The sequence below is a fragment of the Hetaerina americana genome, unplaced genomic scaffold, assembly GCF_022747635.1.
Source record: "Hetaerina americana unplaced genomic scaffold, ioHetAmer1.1.p SCAF_70, whole genome shotgun sequence".
Lineage (NCBI taxonomy): Eukaryota > Metazoa > Arthropoda > Insecta > Odonata > Calopterygidae > Hetaerina > Hetaerina americana.
In genome coordinates, this window is record NW_027287317.1 from 1,636,640 (window position 1) to 1,656,901 (window position 20,262).

A 20,262-nucleotide genomic window follows, 5' to 3' on the forward strand; every position below is an offset into this window, starting at 1 on the left:
TATTCAGGCCGCGCTGTTGTTTACTGCTTCAGTTTGAAACCATTCCTCGAACCTATTTCCCACTCTGAGAGGACCGCTTGTCGCCGGGGATCCGACCACAGGCATTTAACACCAAGCAGTCATCTCATGTTATAACATACAGGGTATGGTAGTTAAATCCGGACAAATGAACCTTTTGCTTAAAAGCAAATGTGTAAAAAAAATACAAATGGGAATGAAAAAACTTTTACATACAAGTAGTGTTATCTGTCAAGAGTAACATTACTCGTAGTAACCCCCTTCAGCTGCAATGACCGCCTCCATTCTTGTCCTGAATCCATCGCACGCACTCTTTAAAACAGCGCTGTCCATTTTTGTGAATGCTGCTACGATAACGGTGCGTAGAGATGCGACATTAGGGCGCCTCGTTTTATTGGTAACTCTTTCGACTACGCTGCAAACATATAGTCAAGGGGGTACATGTCCGGGATATTCGGAGGCCAGAACTCCTTTGCCAGAACAGGCCAATGTTATCTAAGAGCAAGTTTTGGGAAAAATGACTTGCATGAGCTGGTGCACCATCCTGTTGAAAGACATATTGTCTCCCCGTGGCTACAGTTACCATCCACGGTTTCACGATATTCTCCAAATTTTGCAAATTCGCAAAATTTTGCAAAATTCCTCTGAAATTAGCGTCTGAGCGTTTCCTCGAATGAGATTTCCTCTCCGGGAGAGCAAAACCTTCCCCAGGCTTCTCCGAAGTATTACACTTAGCCACAATATCGTAAACAGTTGAACTGGGGTACCCAAAGAATCGAACTATTTCACTGGGCAGACGCCCAGCGCGAACACTTTCGATAATATGGGCTCTTTCATTGTACTCTGCACTTGTACGTAACATCTCGGCCATTTTGAGATTATTACTGTTTACTAGATGCTTATAGCTTTCAAGAATGCCAATCGTGACCTCCAATGGAACAAAGATATGGCGGGAAATTCAAATTGAAATTTGTACGGAGATAACCGCCGCACCCTGTACATGCATAACATGTGCCAGGAGATCACGTGGTGAAAATATTTCATCTTGAAAAACATGAAATAATTTCATGATTGTATGAAGCCGAGTTTTCTGTCAAATGAGTTTCTTATGTGGTGCACAGCTTAGTATCTCGTTTCTCGATAGCAGAGAGACGGTGGTAGGGGTAATCAAGTTTCCAACGGGTGGTTTCATGTTACATCGCAGATTCATATTCAGAAAATTAAAGTACAGTAGCAAATCTATGTGGAGGTAGGATTTGGACTCGTGTCCTCATTAGCCAGCCGAGACGCCTATAACCTGACACGTGGTTCGATTTTCCAAGTAAATGTAATTATTTTGAGTCCCTGTAGTTTACATCTACTAATCTAGATGATTTCCTGATGGAAAATGCACCATCATTTATTATTTTTTCCAATTTCAGAAGACGCTAGTTAGACCTTAAGAGGAAGTTTTGCATTGAAAGATACATAAATGGAGCTCCTAATTGTATCTCAGGTCGACGCTGCCAGGGAGTATCAGTACACTAACAGCTGCGGGCTCATCACCAACGAGAGTAACAAACTTCAAATCGCCGGCCCCGGTAGCGGCGGGGTAACGTCAACCCAAAGGTCGCGGGTTCAACTCCCTCCTGGGTGGGTTTTCTTCCTAAGGCTTGGGTGTTTGTAATTGTGTATATTGTTATCATTGTTAATAGACCGATGCAAAGGGCAACAATGCGCTGTTTTTGGACTAATGCTAAAATAAATTAATTAATCAATCGCCCTTACCAACTCTTATCAATTAATTTGTTTCGCCATTTGAGGTGCTCGTCCAAAACTTGAATTTTACATAAGATTTCCGTATAATGATGCACAGTAAATATTAACCCCTGCCTCAGTAGAAGGCGTGGCCTGAGAAATATTGCTTTCAATATCCCCAGTATTCGGGGGTTCTCCAAGTCTCCACGACTGACTTTTAAAACCCGCAGCCGATTTCTTCTACCTCCACTTACGTGCTACCCAAGCAATGAATCCTTCGTAGAAAGCGAGGAATACGAAGATTGATTCACGTAGTAGAATACACACCAGAATTGATGTACGTAGAAAATCATAATTACGATACGGCATGGTGGTTCTCGAACTTGACGAAGGTCATTCAAGAACATATGTAGCAAGCAAAATTTAATTTTTACAAACGGACGTTTACAATTAAATAAGACACCGGCGAAATTTAAAGGCATGCCACGCATTTAACAATAAAAAATGCTCAATAACTATTCTTGGAGAGTATATTCTATTGTTTCAGGCTTCACTTCGTGGAAGTAATTGATATCCATTATTGAAATAGAAAGAAAGACTCGTACTTTTCCACAGATTTTATTATACGGCACGACGCGTTTCACCGACTTGCGGCATCATCAGGTACAAATTTCCTGATGATGCCGCAAGTCGGTGAAACGCGTCGTGCCGTATAATAAAATCTGTGGAAAAGTACGAGTCTTTCTTTCTATTTCAATAATGGATTCTTGGAGAGATTAATCTTTTTACAAAAAACCCTCCATTTCCGTACGATCCACGTAATTCTTTCAGAGATTAGTTCTCAATTCTGATGCATCCTATTAAAATAATGTCACGAATGTTATGGAAACATGATTTTTTGATAACTCGCTCGCTTTGAAAATAGCTGTGTGTCTGACAACACGATTAAAACCTTTAACCGCCCCAACACCATGAACAAGAAGAGGCATTTCTCGAGGAGGTTAAAAATAGATAGAAGCCTTAAATGAGATTGCTGAATGCTCATCATTCGAAAACTTTCATACGAGAGTTGCTATTCATATTTTGAGCCTTGACAACACTAAGGGCTTTAGGCGCCATCTGATGTTTCCATATGAAAGTTTGGCCCTGTTAACGCTAACTGTCCTCTGAACATTTTGCCGTTTGATCATAACTTGTGCTGTTTACAGTGACTCGAAAATTTTAGCTCAGCGAAAAAAATGGAGTTGACTCGTGAACACTTTCCTGCGATGATTTTTTTACGACTTTCGACGTGGATTGTCAAGACAGGAGTGCATCGAACAACTTACGGCAACGAAGGATCATTCTTCATCATGACAATGCAAGCTCTCACAGATTGGCTGAAACAACTATCTATTTGACTGGCCAAAACGTTGAATTGATGGGTCATCCTCCGCACAGTCTTGATTTAGCACCAAATGACTTATTTTTATTCCCGTTTATCGAGAACAAATTGCATGGGCGAAGGTTTTCGCCGCCTGAAGAAGGCGTTGATGCATTCAAAAACCATGTTTTGGAGGTATCTCAATCGGAGTGGAAAAAGTGTGACGAAAATTGGTTCGAGGGCATGCAAAAGTATATTGATTATCATGGAGAATAATTCAAAAGAACAATGAAGCCATTTTCAACAGTAAATTATCTTTTCATTATTAGGCTGAAAATATAAATAGCAACCCTCGTATTATGATTTTTTCCGATATTTTTACCCAGCAGTACCAACACCGTTCTTCGTTACCGTGCCAATTATACATCTTTGAAAATTACAACCCGAGAGATCAAGAGTGATCACATAGTGCAAGTTTCTCCTACATCTAGTTAAAGTAAGAGACGGGAGATTTTTAAATTATAGCATTATTGCTTATGGTTTAAGCACAAAGGTGGTCGCAAGGCGTCGTTTTTGCACGAATACCACCGGCAGAACTTGTGCATCATAAAAATCCAGCCCCAGAGGATGCCTTAAAAGTTAGGGCAGAGTCTTACGTCTACCGGCAAGGAGATTGCTCAATCCTTCTAAGCGCTAATTCAAATCTTCAGTCACGGCGCTCATGAAGTCACTTCTGCTTTCGAGATCATCCTACATGCACTAACCCAGCGTTCTTAAGGTCACCACGTGAACTTGCAGCAGAAGACGCCGTGATAACGGCATTTTAAGCATAAAAACTTGAAAAATGATGTCAAAATAAAACTTTATAAATCCACATACACAAAATAAACTTTAAAGCGTTACATTTGAAGCATCAACGTTTATTTTATAAATGTGGATGTACAAGGGTTTATTTTGACATTACTCATCGTGGGAAAATTCCACAAATTTACGCCTGAAACGACTAATATTGAACTTAAGTGTTGTGCATTTATTTTTACTCAATTAGTAAACTCTATTAATAAAAAAATATTCCCTTTCAAACAAACTGGGCGCTTAAACCTTGTTTTTTGTAATATCACGGGTTCCTTCCATGATAAAGAGTATTATCAAACTCCGAGTAAAAAAACTAATAGACATCATGATGTTACCGTCCTTTCATGAAACGAGGACACGCTCGATCGAGAGCATTTCCTTCAAAGAACTGAACAATGAAGATTAAAAGGAAAATCCACACTAAGGCTCAAAGTCGACGCTGAGGAGGACAACCTACTCTCATGCAGATAAGTTACAAATATAAGCACACAAAGCGGAATAACATTTGGATAACAAAAAAAGGAAAACTAAAAAATGTAATTATCCGCCAACGCAATAAACGGCACGCAATGATGAACAGATTAGTTTAGTGACCTGGGTATAGAATATTATAAGAGGGATTACCCATCGCAGAAAGAAGATGTAAGTAGTGGAGGATTTGAGGAAGTATGAATTTATATTCAGAAGACCCAGAGTGAAAAGAGAAGTCTAGCTTGTTCTTACCTGTATAAATGTCATCGATAGGGAATACTCGTACATAATTTACATAATCGCCGTCATGACCCTTGATAAAGGTTTCGACAAATTAGACTGGAAGATTACGAAGCATTTCCTGAAGTAAATTAGAATAAATCTCCACGACACAAAAATTCACACGCTATCTCTAAATTGGGAGCAGATAGCAGGGTTCTAAGAAACTGTGGGAGATACCGCAACAGTAACTTTTAACAGAGTTAACCGCTAAATGCGCATTACAACGCAGAAATTTCAGGGAGTAAAAATCATTCGCATTGACCGGAATTCGAACACGGATCCCTCGATGTCCGGCCGAGAGCTTAAACGGTTAAGCTACCGAGACGTCCTCTTAAAATCCGAAATTTGAGGATTTTCATTTCGGAATATAGGAATTGTTGCATTATTAGGATAGCAGAGATCAATTGAGATGAAAGTCAACAATATATTAAAATAAACAAAGGAGTATTGCAGCCATGTTGACCCTTTCCCATGAAATTTTGAGCGCACAGGGAGAAGGCAGTATATCCAGAAAAAGGTTAAAGGGAATTTTACGGATAGCTAGAAAATGGATTAACAGCTTTCCGTTTACGAAATTATATACGCGAATAAAAAAAGAAGCATGGAAAACGGTCGGTAACGGAGGCTAGGGAGATAAATTTCAAGTTATTGAGAAAGAAGGCGCCTGGAAAAGCGGAAGAATTGCTCCAATTAGGGAGCATCGATTGCCAGCTCCCATTGGGCGAGGGTAAGCAGTATCAAGCAAGCCGAGTAAGCTCTCCTGTGTAAGAAACTCATGACATCAAATCGCCCTAGTAGGGTTAAAACGAAACGGTACGTCTAACTTTGTAAGAGGAATCGATTTTCTAAGGGCGTGATACGTGCACAATAAGAGCATAAAAAAGGAAAGGGAAGCTCCTTGGAGGGTTTGGGGAGGGAGCCAGGTATCAAAGGAGTACGGAAGGCGGAAAGGGAGACAGGAGGGGAGGCCTCCCCATCGAGAGAACTAGCATCCATATTTAAAACAAACTTAGTCAAGCTTGTTTACAAAACAAGAAAAGTGTCCTCTCTCTTTGCCAAATATCTCATTTAAGAAGGGCACATAACCAATTTCAAAGCAGGATTCATTCACTTCGCGCGTAAAGGACCAAGACTGGATGTTTTAGAACAGCCAGGAATCGTGAAAGTTGTCTGTTGCATCTATGATATCGTCAAAGAATTTTAGTATAATATACGGAGATGAAGAAGGACTTGATGTAGAGTATGTTCCTCTATTGGGTTTTGTTAGGAGTCACAAAATGTTTATTTGGCTGTTGTGTCCATCCAAAACCTACCTTAACCGGTAGATTAATTAATAAATCCAACCTAGGCCTTGCTCTTTTGCGTTAGCTAGTGCTCACGGCGGGAGAAGCTTCCCCTCCTGATTCCCATGCCTCCTCCTTTGCTCCACTCTTTAATGAGCACCGCTCCTCAAATTCAAAGTACCCTTCCAAACTTCCCCATATATACGTGTGTATGTATGCATGTATGTACTTATATGAAACTTACGTAAAAGTCTGACGGATGTGAAAAATAATTGCTATGAAGTTAGCACTAGCGAACAAAAACAAAAACACAGAAAAACACAAAAAAGATACGAAACTCACACGTTTTCGAATTTTCGGTTTCGATTTTTTCATGGTTTAATATATTTGTTAAATTTTTAGGGAACCAATTATATTTTTTCATTAACCACTACGGGATAGCATGTTCATAAATATATTTTAAATTCAAAATTAGTGATAGGTATGCTCAAAATGGAGGTATTCTCCTGACAGGGATCAGAGTCTGGCCTACTGACCAGCGATGTAATCATTGCACTTGGCAACATGCGAGGCGAGTACACAAAACCGGAAGCGACCGCGGATGTTAGTGCTCCCTTGGAAACGGTAGATTTCGTCAATGAGGTAGAGGAGGAGTGGGCTGCCCACCCCCTCTGCGAGCATGAATCGAACCAAGGCGATGATTCTCCCTCAGTGTCACCGGTTCCACTCTCCACAATTCCGATTTCAGGGGTCACACCTCGGTTCCCGCGGCGGGCGGGAAGCCTCACAACGGCTTGGGTGTAGCCGCCATCGACTGGACGGTTGGCGCACGGCAAGTGTCATGGGATGCGATCGGATTCGAGCGGCCGATTAAAGCTGAGCATCGCAAAGTGATCGAAGATCGCTGTCGGCAGCCCGAAGTTGCCTTCCGGTGGCCAAATGTGATCATCGATCAGGCAGGAAGCTCAACTAATATTTAATCGGAACCTTTTCCTTGGAATCGAGAAAGGTCGCCACAGGTGTGATGAACTCCTCCCCAATGTATGCCATGCTCACGCCGCAAAATCTGAAACCCAGGAACTTTCCATTGCCCAAATACTGTCCGAGTACCTACCGCCCGCAGCACCCTTTCAATTGTCTAATTTCTCTGACTTCTGCAATTGATTCATTCTCATACCATTCACCATACGCCGTAGGAGGAGCCAAATAATTCGAAAACTTAAATTAGGAGACTAACCCTCTTATCAGTATTATTTACACTACCGAGAGTACAGAATCATGAACTTGGTTTTATATTTCCTTGATTACTATTGTGAGTTGGCCCAGTGAATGATTTTCAATGCAAAGTTGTTAAAGTTCATATTCATTGTTTAGTGTCCTTTTCTTGTCCTTGTCCTAACAATAGGTCGGAGGTGGGGAGTGCAGTCTCCCTGCAGCTGTGGTATTCCAGGAAAAATGAAATCAGAAAAAAACACAATGCTCTTACTGCTCACAGGTGTCACCCAGAATTGTTACCGCGCCTTCCGGTCAGCACCCCGCTCTTTACCCATAGGGCTACACTCTTGGGTTACCGCCCTTGGGTGTGTAAAGAGTCCCTCCGCACAAGAATAACCAGGTTGCCAAAACCCTGCGGCTTGAACGGACTAAACAGCAAGTCGGATCCAAGCAACGACCACTCCCGGAGAGCACTCAATGCTCGACAAACCACTTAGGCCGAAACGCCACATCCATGCACGATTTTATTTCCAGGTGCCAATCAATAGTAAGAATATTAAAAGAAGAATTGAGTTAGGTAAAAAATAATTTATAAAAAAGGAGTTGAAAAGTGGTACCGTAAGTACCTATCACAAGGGAAGACGTGATAACTGAAATACGGAGCGTAGTATCACATAGCCTTAAAACTTTGTCATTAAGGCAATAAGCGAGACTGGAAGCTTTTGAGATTTGAGCGTAAATAAAAATGGAAAAAAACAGACGGAAGGAAACAAAACGAAAGGGTCCAAGGCACAGTACAGGAATATAGGAAGCTGTTGGCAGAAATTCAATGAAGTGGATTGAGCTTAGACATCGATTGAGTTGCAATAGAATTGTGGAGGCTGTGACAAAGGGGAGAACGTTGGATAAGCGAGGTATAGGAAGGGCCGGTTCATTCATGTTGGACGGAAATGCAAAGAGGTAAAAAGTATTTTGTGTTTAAAGACCGTTTCATGTAATACGTGTTTCAAAGGGATTTACGATAGCATCAGGCGGATTTAAAAGATTGGCACAATAACCCCTGAGATCATCAAAACCTATGGACTATTCTACTAGATAATAATTAAATGTTTACAGCAGTTAAGGTTATTTAGAAAAATTACTTTGATATCAGATTTAAGTACATATTCGTCGTCACAACTGTAGCACTTTGTTCTGAGACTTGACAAATGTTAACATTTTTAGGCAGTCTTCTGGGGGCATAAGCGACGAAAAAAAGGATAAATGTCATTTTCCTACCATTGTTCCCAAATTACCCTGAAGGAATATCGATTCGACTGCCGATGTGACGAGTTGGAATAGAATCAAGATGAATAGACGCTGGGGTGAGTGGATTAAAATAGGTTAAAAAATATTCACTTATAAAGAACATGCAAACAACTATAATAAATGCTGGATTTGAGGGATCGGGAAGACCCATCTCTAATTTTTAGAGGGTTCGAACTATCGGAGCGAACACCCAACTCGTTGAAGGAAAATCAGGGTGACTGGAGTTATCTGCCTTTTAGCTCCCCTGACTTTTCATGGTCCAGAGAAATTGTAGAATGGCACCTATGAGCATATGTACATCCCAACGATTGACAGATGACGGTGCGCGTCAATGAATGCGTCGGGGAACATTGGCTACTCGCCAGAGGCAGGCCCTGACCAATCATCTATCAGCTTCCAATCATGGTTACGGCCGACGTAAATTACACCTCAATCACTGGTGGTAATTGAAAGCCAGTTTAGAATTTATAAACCACGGATGCAATTAACTACGCCCATAAACGATCATAATTAGCTTAAGATCCTTTAAACCCTGGGTGTATGCAATTGTCAAATTGTTATATCAATGTTTTAAGTCCGATTTAAAGGTCGAATTGCTGTTTTCGGACTAATGGAAAATAAATAAATAAATAAAACTGACCGTTCCCGAATAAGCAGACTAATTTAGAGAACGGTGAAGTACTAGCTCTCCATTTATTGATACATGATACTTATTCACCTAATGATGCTGGTCTATCTAAAATATACCAATTAAATGTTTTGACAATTCACGTTTGTGCAAGCAATTTAATATACACAACTTTTGTGTGCCTTTCCGTTCAATGCACGTAGAAAAGTATCGCTCATTGCTATTGCAACCCGGTTTATTCTTCAATTGCAATGCGCTCAATTCAATAAATAAATTTATTAATTCAAATTCATTGACTTCTGATGCTTTGATAAAAAGCTGTAAGGTTGCTCTAAATGAAGCTCTAGATACAACCAGATATCCCTACAAACATTGATACACGTATGTTTTCGACCATTTTGAAAAATGGTTCCCGCAGTAATTTCATATCGCTTGAGACGGACAAAAACAAGTAGAAAGGTGGACGTATTATATTCCTAGGATGAATTGCATACGCAAAAAAAATCGATAAATATCCTCAGAATACTGGTATGCAAAAATTGAAAATATACAGTCATCGAGCACACAAATTTATGCCATCAGTTTTCCATACGGATATAATGGTCACGAACTCCATTTTGTAAATTTAAGAAAATCATTAATTTAAAACAAATTTTTAAAGAAATTCTCGGAGTAGGAGTGCTCGCGTAGTCAAAGCATAAAGTAAAGCCATCGAAAATTTCCTTCAAACTTAAAGAGTACGGGAGGAGATTTCCAAAGCTCGAGGAGCTATTTCCAGGGAGCGAAATAAAGGGCTTCCGAGACAGTTCGTGAGATTCCCATCCCTTTAAAAGCAGCTCCTTGGATAGGATCCACGCACAAAGGCATCGCGCCTTTCCGCAAAAAAAGCGAGAGAATGTTTTTTGCAACTTATGCCAGGGGGACATTTTTCCAGGAAACGCAACCCTCGAAAGGGAAAAAACGGGTTATTTTTTACGGCGAAGTCAAAGAAGTCAACAACAGGGCGTGAAGGGCATCAAAAGGGTGTACCATCTTCAATCAAGAGTGAAAAGCATACGAGAGAAAGTTCGAACCAGTTTTTTTTCACGCCATTTTTAATATCCAAGACTGGCAACGAGACCGACTAAGTGCATTAGAGATGGGTGGCAAAACCTATCACGGGGGGACGGAAGTGATATCCGTATTAGACGGTATTCATATCGACAATTAAATCTTGGTAATCACAATGCTAAACATACACTCGTGGGGGACAAGTGTGTACAAGTAAATGGTTTACTCTTGAATCCCTGAAATCACACCATTCATACCACCGTAACTTGTTCTGAAGGTGAATATGGCTTAGTTAGTACGAGAGCGTGCGAGTGAACTTTCAACCTCATTAAGGCATCGAATTTTATTGATGTTCTGGTGCATGAAAACGACTGAGACGAGACTGAAAGAACATGGGGATCGAAGCGAAAGAACGAAGCAACATGGCGTGAGCGAGGCGAGAAAACGATGGCGTTGCTGCGCACTGAAACTGAGTATAACTGCGCCAACGGGTGAAAACCTCTCGACTTTGCTCCAAAAGGTACATTTTTGATTCCAGGACTTGGATTTTCACGTTTCGTGGGAAATGGGAAGGTGACACTGGGAAAAGAGCTGGTTCAACGTTATCAACTACACATCCCCGCCCTTCCCCATTCGACTTCAGGTCGATTGATCGGGCGGGTGAGCGCGGGTTTTTTTCCCTAAACGTTTCAAAGTAATGGTAGAGAAGGACGATTCTTCAAGTGGAGTACTACTCATTAACGGAAACTTGCGACAGTGTCTCAAAAAATACAATTTTTCAAGCCTCGAAAAATACTTTTTATCCATACGCATTGTCTGTATTCATTCTTACTTGACCCTCCCGGGATAAAAACTGAGCGAGCGCTAAAAATGGCATAATTCTTCCCGCGGTTATTGACGGGCTAGAGATAAGCTCATTGCACTGACAGCTCGGAAGGTACTGATCACAAACAATGTTGCGGTCAAAGGGAGCCACAATGACGAATCACGGAGGGTCTTTAACGTCCTTCCGCGTCAACCTCTGAGGAAAGAATTTTAATTAATCGCTTAGGTATATTTCCTAAGTGTTTAGCTACATGATATGTTTCTAATGCCATTTTCGAAATAAAAGACAACTTATTATTCGCCCTTGATATACACATTATTATTGCTGAATGAGGCAGAAGCGCCTTGCTGGTTTTCTTGTCTTAAAGAAAATAAGTTCAACGTCAGATTTTCTGTCCTCACAGTACGTACAAATATTGTTACGCCATTTTTCCGCTCTTGTATTCCTTCCCGATCAATTTTTTAAAAACACATTTTTAATATTGTACTTTTTTAAAGTGTACTTTTTTCCTAATGCATTCTTTCAAATTTTATTTTTCTAATGACTTTTTCCTAATGCCTAAAAATATGAATAACATTGCCGCTGTGGAAACTTAATTTGTTGTATAAGTGTACGATATACATGTTTATGATAAGAAATTTTATTTTTCTAATAAATAAATTAACTCAATTTTTCTAAACCATAATTTCTAATAATGTATTTTTCTAGAGTGTAGCATATAATAAGTGTGTAATACACATGGATCCGAAACCCAAAGTTGTTGGAAAACAATTATTTATCGTTGGGTTTGTTTACCACAAGGTAAACCTTTTCAAAGGTCGCTGGTACTGGAAATGTCCTAAAATTGGAGAACGTAACGCGAGAGTTGGGTTTGGTTCTACTGTTTCTGAATATATATATATATATATATATATATATATATATATATATATATATATATATATATGTATATATATATGTATATATATGTATATATATACATATATTCAGAAATTTTTTTATAGAAAAATAATTTTATCAGGAAAAATATTTCCAGAAAATTACATTATTAGAAAAACCACATTAGAAATTTTGATGGGTAACCCATGTATTAGAGCTAGAGGTTTATTTATTAGCGTGATGCAACTGAAGTCTTGCCTGCTAGCCCACCAGCGATCGATTATAGTGTATCCCCCATAGGATTGTTTATGAATTGATTCTTGATACCGACTCGGATCCTACGTTAACCAAATGTGATCTACAAGTTGATACGGTGACCCTCCGTTTAGACATGAGTCATCGTTACGACCTGACACTTTGACAGTCATGGCTGCGCGTCTGGTTCGATATTCCATGTAGAGGTTTGCAATCTCCAATCACGTAATGACTTGCATTGATCACGCTAGTACAAGAACACATTCCTCGGATAAAAAAGTATCATTTACACATGACATTTTTTCAATCTATCCCTCTACCTTAAACACAATTTTGCAAACGGATAATTAACATCATTAGGGATGCCTTCCAAACAGTTCTATTGATACACAATATTTTTTAATACCCGTCCTCACGGTGAGACATGGTGTTTGCTTTCAGAAAAACCTCGATCCCGTGTTGGCTATTACCCCCTATGTCCAAATTATTCACGAATACAAAATTAACTGCGTTATACTGACCACCTGTATTATGGACTTGTTCTTTTACGAATAATCAATCATTTATCAACAATTAACATTCCATTTATTTTGCCAACATTTTCTAACGTGTTTCAGTGTTTTTGGGCGACAGCAGCGAGTGGTAACTTCACCTATCTCTCTTCCAAGATCAAATCGCACGCACTCTTTTCACTGAAGGAACAGCTAATCCTTATTGGCGGGATGGTTTTTGCTCAATATATTTGCACTACGCTCACTTTGCTCCTTTTGCCACTAGGTTGTAAAATCGTAAAACAAAACATTTCACGAAAAATTCAACTGTTTAAGTTAGGCATTTCACACTTGACTAAAAATAAAATAATAGATCACAATATGCTCACAAACAACGAACCATTTAATTTTAGAAACAAATACTGCTTCTATTATTATAGGTTTTAAGGAACTTTACTAACGTACTACATGCAAAATTTGGGTCATACTCGCATTAAACGCTTATCAAGAAATATTTTTAAAGTCGCGAAGGAAAATACAAAGCATAAGCAAAGAAATATTTTTATTTGGCTTTTCAGAAAAATACCTTACAAAAGGCAATATGGAATTCAAATTTGGCACTCGAGTACTTCTCAATATTCCATATTCAAAGCTGGTACAACGAAATGGTTTTCGGGTTGCATAGAGGATAAGGTTCATGCTCTGACATTTACTTTTTGGTTAGACTGCTTTACATATGTCGAATACATTTTGCATGTAAATTTAGCGAACGGGTACGGAGAAATCCTTGAAAAAAATACAACGCATACAAATGCTCAACTCCCTTCTGATCCAGCTGCTGGCTAGTTAAAGATTCAACATGCCAAGCTGAGGGGAGTTGGGCTCTAATTTTGATGTTGATATGGAGAGGAAATTAATTTTGCTCGGCTACGGATTCACACATACTCTGATCAAAATGTGTCCGTCAGTGTTTATACAGGAGAGGGAGATTGGAACTCTTCTATCGATGGAGAACCAATAAATGCGAAAAATAGTTTCCTTCAGTTTTTTATGCGACGGCTCGTCCATCAGCACCTTAACATATACGAAATTTCCAGAAAAAAAACTGAAAAGATAAGAGAAAAAAAGGACTTACCACAAATAGTAGGCTGATGGGCTGACTGATTTTCCAATCAATAAAGTGGAATATTGTAACTTGTCGTTTGCTATATAAAAAAAAGAATGTAAAGTTTAGTTTAGGCTTGATATGAAGATCATTTAATGTTGTCAAATTAATAACGTTGTCCTCATTTACGACTAAATTGAGGCCACACGGTTCTTTCTGACATTTAACCATTTTACCAAATTAATAATCTACAAGGGAAATCACATACACCCAAGGTCTAGGTGAAGGAGGAAAACCCACTTAGGTAGAAATCGAATCCACGACCTCTGGGACAACAGGCGTAGATTACATAGCCTCAGCCGTCACTGAGACCGGAAATATTTTCTGGAGTACTATTTTTTGCCAAAAATAATATAATCGCCCTTAAACGTCCGCAGTCTAGAACTAATTAATACAAAAGCCAGGCCATAACGAATTATGTTAGTGTGTAACGCCTCAATACTTGGGGAACGACTTATTTCGCACGAGTGAACTAACGAGTGCATCTGAAGAAGTTCATGCTGCATCATTGTCGCAATTTATTTGAACCTTAGAAAATAGCTAGAACAAATATACATTCTTGGGGTAAATTTGCGATGGTGAGTGACACGACCACTTCCTAGTTCTATTGTCTCCTATATTAGTCTATGTTTGTAGATATATGGGAGTTTACACAGAAAAAGTTGCTTGGTGACTTGCTTAATTAGAGTTTTGTTCCCATAAGGGTGGCTGGAATAGGCGCCAGTGCTATTTGAAAGCTATACCAGGACCAAACACAGTGAGTAATTAGTTTCTCAAATAATTTCCCGAATACCCCTCAAATTAGATAGAATCACCAACCAAAGAAACTGAAAACCCCTAAAATTGATCATTAAGGAAAGATATTTGATACTTTTACATACATTCTCATACCCTGGCCGTAGTTCCAAAGTTTACGCGTCACACCCGATAGCGTACGATAGATGTGTTATATCCTAAAGGTGTTAGATTGGACCCCGCACCGAAAAAAATGAACGGAATTTTTCACACAGTGATTCCACCATACAATATGTAAATTTTTCCGTTCCCATTTCACTCTCTTCGCACTTATAAAATACCTCGAAATTACTCACGGCGAGCCAAGCCGGCTCATAGCACTTGAGCAAGAAATAAGTAAAACAGAAGTTATATTCAAATGTTCACTGAAACATGTACATGCCAAAATATCCGTAAAGGCGAAAATTAACCCAGGCGTCAAGACACCTAAAACTACAGCCATTTCCTCTTCTGGACCATTTTCAATAACAGTTAAAAATGGCAGAATTAATCCCTACAATCAAAGGACAATACATTTGCTCATAAACATTGCCATTACTTGAATCACGTTAATGTTCCCATTTGACGCATTCACGTTACGAAATAGCCAAAATTTATCCAGGTTACATGAACTGCCTAAGATAGACGCGATATCTTGGTTAGGAAAATAACAATTTTACGGTCTGTGCGCTTACTTCCGATAGAACCGATCAGTTTTACGCACATTACTAGGGAAAAATTGTTACAAGAACGGTGGGTACCTGAAAGCCATTTTTTACGATTACAAACAATTCGTCTCGAGTCAAAAAGTACTCGTGGAACTGGCTAAAGAAAATTTTATTACGTCCACATACTATCGTTCACCATTCCGCGATTTGCACATGACGGTTAAAATAAAAAAAAGTTCAAGATTCCCGACTGTTTGACAACGAGAAATCCATCGTTACTGCGCCATTTAAAATGAGAAAGGAATGGGAATAACGCGAGGGTATTACATTCAGAGGGAATGCCAGGGATCATGAAGGGACGAGTTGCCGCACTGCCGACTGCAGAGTAAGAAGGAGCATTGGAATCGATATTAAGAATCGATACAGCCGCATTGATACATCAGAAGACGGTCGATATTATAATTCAGAATCTTCATCCAATATTGGTTGTATAAATCACAGATTATATCGAATCAAGTATGAAAGACAACACATTTTTTTCTGAGCATTCCGTTGTATCTACATTTTCTAAGAAGAATATATTACCATGAAAATACATAATCATTAATTATTCAGCTGTTAAAATGCATGGCTACCCATATATTTCATAATTAAAGCATTATCTTGCAGCGCATACACGTAATTAGTATTGGTGAAGTACATAATGCCAAATTGAGCTGAAAAAGGACATCTCGCCTGAACAAATTTGTGAAATAGTACCTAGAGTTTAATACTGACAATAATGGTGTGCCATTCTTTCTTTAATAACCTGCACGCTAATTACGAGATTAGCCGCTATGAGAGCGCACTATATATTTTAATATTCAAATTTTGAATAAATTTCACGCCACATGAATAATCGAAACAAAATTAAGGATTGGTATTATCCTTAATATACAAACGTTCGAAACAATAACTTATACAATACTTATGGAATGACAATTATCGATTGGGGGTATGTAATTGTCAAATGTTATATCAATGTTCGAAGTCCGATGTAAAGGTCGAAGTGCTGTTTTCGGACTAATGCAAAATAAATAAATATCGCCCATCCATAATGAACAGCAAACAGCCACGCCAGTCACCACAATATGACTCCTCCAAAGAGTTGACAATCTCATTTCAACGAATAATGTAACTTACATTTCTGCTAATCCCTAAGGGTAATGGGGCTAAGCTCTGGCCAAAAATATAAGGTATGCACGGTAAGATATCCAAATTAGCATCTGCTGCGACAGTTAATACCGATCGTTACGTCCGACCTTTAACGGAAATACATTTTCCTGCTAAGCCCCAGCAGGTATTAAGCCAAGAAGGATTAAAATAAGAAATTGTGACCTGAATATGACGACATTTCATCAGGAATGGATCGATTTACGTTGCATGCGGCTCCCAAAATAAACGCCAATAAAAATATTTTACCCCTGCCGATTCATTGTCATTGACAAGTAGCCACCTGAAATGGGGTTCAAACATTAGCTTACTAACACCACGACACCTAGGATTTTTTATTTCATGACGGTAATTTGATGTATTGGAAACGGTAGCTATTAATTTTCCTTTTCTTCATCAAAATCCCTAGACCCTATTTTTTATAGCCGTTACGAGTGCTCCGAACTGCATTCTACCAGTAAAAGGAATTGACAACTTCGCCGGGAAATTCTTTTCCTCCGAGCTCGACATAAAGTAAGACACGATATGTGATACTGCATGCCATTTGCTAAATGGAAAACGGCAACAAAACATTTGTGCAGACCAAACTGAAATGCATTTAAAGCAGGACTTAATAAAACTTCCGCCAAAAGAGTCCTACAATTTTACAAAACCTTCAGCCTCTTTTGAAAAAGGACGTACGTTCTGGACGCGGATGTGCTCCAATTCTATGATCCTGTTCGAATTCCCGAGTTTCTTTAAAGATATAATTGAAACGTCAGAGGAATTCATTTACATTCATGCATATATTGATGGTACCTTTCAAGCTACCATAGAATAAATCGCAACAGATGACTGCACAACTGCAATGCACCAACACCGAGCTTAAAGGCTATGAACTGGAAGAGAAATTAATGAACATCGTAAGTTACTGTAATCACAAACGGCTTTTGTGCACTAGTTTTATTCAGGATTCTATGCTGCGAGAAAATCCGCTAGTATTGGTTATATTACAAACATTACCTAGGGTTAAGGCTTGTGAAATGCTTTTAACAACTTCAAAATAAATATGGCAAATCAAATTTATGAAAACTGTTCACACATTCATCAATATTATCGATTTAATTTAAAAGGATTTTGCATATATTAAACTAACTGAATCGCTTGGTGTACACCCACCAGTTGAATAGATCTTCTCCTCATCAGTTTCCTTGAAAATTGGTTCCGGGTAAGATCATTCAAAACTGAATTATTTGAAAGGGGATTATTTCATATTCTCGCGATATTCAAAGCACCATTGAAAAGTATTCCCCGAGGAACATACTACGACGCGAAACACTCGCATCTTTCCGCGTTTGCATAGAATGTTCTCAAGAGGGAGGCACAGATCCGAAAAATTGTTTTTCCGAGTGCCTAAGAGCCCTTCGCCGCGAGAGGCGTGCCCACCCGCCCGGGACCGAAGGAACTCCGGGCGCTGAGGATTTTACGGCTTCGGTCGCCCATTTCCCCGCTCACTGGGACAAACTCAAAGGCGGATGACGTCAATTGATCCCTCCGCAGCTCAAACAATAATAATTGCCTTTCCATCCCTATGTGTGAAGAGTACCGCGGAAATAGAGAGGCAATGGAAAAAGTCATTTCGACAAGGAATTTCTCCTCAAACCAAGGTACCGAAATGAGCAACTTACGCCATTTTTTTCTCAAATCACGGTGGTCCTGGTTTTCAAACAAAAATGGAGTCCGTCCAGGGTAGCGATGCTTTTCCTTCCAGAAATGCTACAAGTATCTACAGTGATTAACGAGAAAACTGGTTTCATAGGTAATGACCGAGGATCGCCTCGCACTGAGGTGCTTCTATTACGAGCACTTAAGGCGATTTTCGGATTTTTTCACGCACCTCATCCTCGAAAGAATCCGTAGGATATGAACCCCAGCCCCACCAACGTCTTACATAATTACCGGCGGTACCATGAATATATCAAACATGCGTACAGGTCCACTCATTACTTCAATTACGTGTTTTTACACAAAGGAAACACTAAAAAACAAGACAAAAGTATTTAATGTTAGTGGCATTAATGAAATTCACAAAAAGCAAATGAGCCAAACATTTCGGAATTCTTTTGACACGTTGATGTATGTTTGCATGATTATGAGGTGACAGTTTCAAAGGTGAGCCTTTGTATTATTATGTGCTCTTTAGACAACAGGGATAATTAAAATGATTTTTCATTAAAATGGCTAAAATATTAACACTCGGGATTAAGATTTCTCCTGAATTCCCTTTCCGCGAGGAAGCACGATGAAATGGTACACGCACCTCCCACCAAATGCCTCACGTAATTTAAGGACAGCCCCTACTACGTCGTGTGAAATTCATACATTAACAGGGTAACGAGTGACTGTGCCGCCTCAAGTTTCCCAAGAACCTTGAGAGGCAATTGAAACATGCAATTTAACACGAAAATACCCATGTAATGGTACCCATTAAGGTAGGCAACCGACGCCTGAAGCCATTTGCGCCACGAGAGGGGAAGAGGTGGGTAATTTGGTAGAGAGAGGATGTTCAAGGGATAAGTGGAGATGAGTAGGAAAGAAAATACTTTACTTTTTCATGAAACACGTGCCGGAGAGAGGACTGGAGGGAAACCCAGCGTCGGAGGTAGCCTTCTTTCAACAAAAGATGTCAAGGGGGTCACACAGTATCACATCTCTTTTGACGGACAGCGTACTCCGCTTTACGTGCTTTTTATGTGTATATATGTATATGCGTATTTACGCGTATTTTATAGATGTATATACGTTTACATACGTATATATGTTTATAGGTATAGTGCATAGCACCCCGAGTGGAACCCCTGTGGAACAGTGCCACCACCGGGATTCGAACCCGGGACATCGGCGTCCAGTGAACACTGTGGACCACCGCATCCTTACTCCATGCAATGAATAGTATACAATGCATGGGGTAAGGATGCGGTGCATGCATAGTATAGTGATGCATAGTATACCTCGTGGAATCACGACTGTGATTCCACCAGGTATACTATGGCAGTCCTTTCAACTTGGAAGGTCACAGGAATTATTTTTGGAAATCCTCGAGGAATAACCTTCATTGACTATTTAGAAAAGAATCCAACTATTATCTGTGCAAATGCAACGTTGTGATACGAGTACCGTTTCAAAAGAGAGTCGCAAGAAAAAAGTACAAGATTGGCCCAAAAAGAAATCCTTTTCCATCATGACAATGCACAAGCAAATGTGGCTGAAAAATTGACATTGATTTATGATTCCAGCTCGTTCCCCGCACTCCCTGTTCTCCAGATTTGGCTCCCTCCATCCATAAGATGGATAAGATTTGGCTCCCTCCCTTCCTCAATACGCGGGAAATTGGCTGACATGAACTTGGTTTTATTCAAACGAGGAGATAATTGACGAAAAAAATGCTTATTCGGCAGGGTTGACTCAAATGACAATATTTGGCAGAGATCAACAAACTGAAGCAACTTTCGACGAAATGATTAAGCCTTCAAGGAAAATATGTGAAACAAATTGAAATTTGTTTATCCAGACTATTAAGTAACGACTTTTCAAACCAACCGCGTATCACCGTACAGCACAATTGACGGAAAAAAATTAAGCATTAGATATATTTTCCCTGCGCAATTCTCCGTCCACCGGATTTATGGGAAAAACTTTCTCAAGGTCGGTAATTAATTAAAGGAAAAACATCATGCGTGATGATTAAACCCTTTCGACTATACAAACAGACGCAAGGGCGCCCAAATACAAAAAAACCGTGC

General features: G+C 39.5%; 1 protein-coding gene across 2 annotated transcripts in view; it reads right to left on the reverse strand.

The window, feature by feature from the left end:
• Nucleotides 1-20,262, reverse strand: part of LOC139697227 (beta-1,4-N-acetylgalactosaminyltransferase bre-4-like) — a 413,079-nt gene that overhangs the window by 284,824 nt on the left and 107,993 nt on the right. The window contains exon 2 of one of the 2 annotated variants that reach the window (XM_071595894.1): nucleotides 13,797-13,866. The exons of the other annotated variant lie outside the window; for it this stretch is intronic. The gene's annotated coding sequence lies outside the window, so the exon portion shown is untranslated. The remainder of the gene's footprint in view (nucleotides 1-13,796; nucleotides 13,867-20,262) is intronic. 2 annotated transcript variants of the gene reach the window in all.